A 2,500-nucleotide genomic window follows, 5' to 3' on the forward strand; every position below is an offset into this window, starting at 1 on the left:
GAGAGGAGAGGAGAGGAGAGGAGAGGAGAGGAGAGGAGAGGAGAGGAGAGGAGAGGAGAATGATTAGGTAAGAAGTGGAGGAGGGGGTTTGAAAATGTGAAGAAACGAAATCATAACTTTGATCAGTCACAGAACAATTCTGGAACATTGACCTTTAGGGGGAAGCCTTGATCAATAGAACTACATCCACAGGCCCAGGAGGGAAGCCTTGATCAATGGAACTACATCCACAGGCCCAGGGGAAAGCCTTGATCAATGGAACTACATCCACAGGCCCAGGGGGAAGCCTTAATCAATAGAACTACATCCACAGGCCCAGGGGGAAGCCTTGATCAATGGAACTACATCCACAGGCCCAGGGGAAAGCCTTGATCAATGGAACTACATCCACAGGCCCAGGGGAAAGCCTTGATCAATGGAACTACATCCACAGGCCCAGGGGAAAGCCTTGATCAATAGAACTACATCCACAGGCCCAGGGGAAAGCCTTGATCAATAGAACTATATCCGCAGGCCCAGGGGAAAGCCTTGATCAATGGAACTACATCCACAGGCCCAGGGGAAAGCCTTGATCAATGGAACTACATCCACAGGCCCAGGGGAAAGCCTTGATCAATGGAACTACATCCACAGGCCCAGGGGGAAGCCTTGATCAATGGAACTACATCCACAGGCCCAGGGGGAAGCCTTGATCAATGGAACTACATCCACAGGCCCAGGGGAAAGCCTTGATCAATGGAACTACATCCACAGGCCCAGGGGAAAGCCTTGATCAATGGAACTACATCCACAGGCCCAGGGGGAAGCCTTGATCAATGGAACTACATCCACAGGCCCAGGGGAAAGCCTTGATCAATGGAACAACATCCACAGGCCCAGGGGGAAGCCTTGATCAAAGGAACTACATCCACAGGCCCAGGAGGGAAGCCTTGATCAAAGGAACTACATCCACAGGCCCAGGGGGAAGCCTTGATCAAAGGAACTACATCCACAGGCCCAGGAGGGAAGCCTTGATCAAAGGAACTACATCCACAGGCCCAGGGGGAAGCCTTGATCAATGGAACTACATCCACAGGCCCAGGAGGGAAGCCTTGATCAAAGGAACTACATCCACAGGCCCAGGGGGAAGCCTTGATCAATGGAACTACATCCACAGGCCCAGGGGAAAGCCTTGATCAATGGAACTACATCCACAGGCCCAGGGGGAAGCCTTAATCAATAGAACTACATCCACAGGCCCAGGGGGAAGCCTTGATCAATGGAACTACATCCACAGGCCCAGGGGAAAGCCTTGATCAATGGAACTACATCCACAGGCCCAGGGGAAAGCCTTGATCAATGGAACTACATCCACAGGCCCAGGGGAAAGCCTTGATCAATAGAACTACATCCACAGGCCCAGGGGAAAGCCTTGATCAATAGAACTATATCCGCAGGCCCAGGGGAAAGCCTTGATCAATGGAACTACATCCACAGGCCCAGGGGAAAGCCTTGATCAATGGAACTACATCCACAGGCCCAGGGGAAAGCCTTGATCAATGGAACTACATCCACAGGCCCAGGGGGAAGCCTTGATCAATGGAACTACATCCACAGGCCCAGGGGGAAGCCTTGATCAATGGAACTACATCCACAGGCCCAGGGGAAAGCCTTGATCAATGGAACTACATCCACAGGCCCAGGGGAAAGCCTTGATCAATGGAACTACATCCACAGGCCCAGGGGGAAGCCTTGATCAATGGAACTACATCCACAGGCCCAGGGGAAAGCCTTGATCAATGGAACAACATCCACAGGCCCAGGGGGAAGCCTTGATCAAAGGAACTACATCCACAGGCCCAGGAGGGAAGCCTTGATCAAAGGAACTACATCCACAGGCCCAGGGGGAAGCCTTGATCAAAGGAACTACATCCACAGGCCCAGGAGGGAAGCCTTGATCAAAGGAACTACATCCACAGGCCCAGGGGGAAGCCTTGATCAATGGAACTACATCCACAGGCCCAGGAGGGAAGCCTTGATCAAAGGAACTACATCCACAGGCCCAGGGGGAAGCCTTGATCAATGGAACTACATCCACAGGCCCAGGAGGGAAGCCTTGATCAATGGAACTACATCCACAGGCCCAGGAGGGAAGCCTTGATCAATGGAACTACATCCACAGGCCCAGGGGAAAGCCTTGATCAATGGAACTACATCCACAGGCCCAGGAGGGAAGCCTTGATCAATGGAACTACATCCACAGGCCCAGGAGGGAAGCCTTGATCAAAGGAACTACATCCACAGGCCCAGGGGAAAGCCTTGATCAAAGGAACTACATCCACAGGCCCAGGAGGGAAGCCTTGATAAATGGAACTACATCCACAGGCCCAGGAGGGAAGCCTTGATCAATGGAACTACATCCACAGGCCCAGGAGGGAAGCCTTGATCAATGGAACTACATCCACAGGCCCAGGAGGGAAGCCTTGATCAATGGAACTACATCCACAGGCCCAGGAGGGAA

The 2,500-nt window shown here is 52.7% G+C and overlaps 1 protein-coding gene across 2 annotated transcripts in view; it reads right to left on the minus strand.

Moving 5' to 3' along the window:
- LOC311114030 (large ribosomal subunit protein uL16m-like) overlaps positions 1–2,500 on the minus strand; it is a 9,485-nt gene that overhangs the window by 3,712 nt on the left and 3,273 nt on the right. The window lies entirely within an intron of this gene.

The sequence above is a fragment of the Coregonus lavaretus genome (assembly GCF_964263955.1).
Source record: "Coregonus lavaretus genome assembly, contig: HAP1_SCAFFOLD_1186, whole genome shotgun sequence".
Taxonomy (NCBI): domain Eukaryota; kingdom Metazoa; phylum Chordata; class Actinopteri; order Salmoniformes; family Salmonidae; genus Coregonus; species Coregonus lavaretus.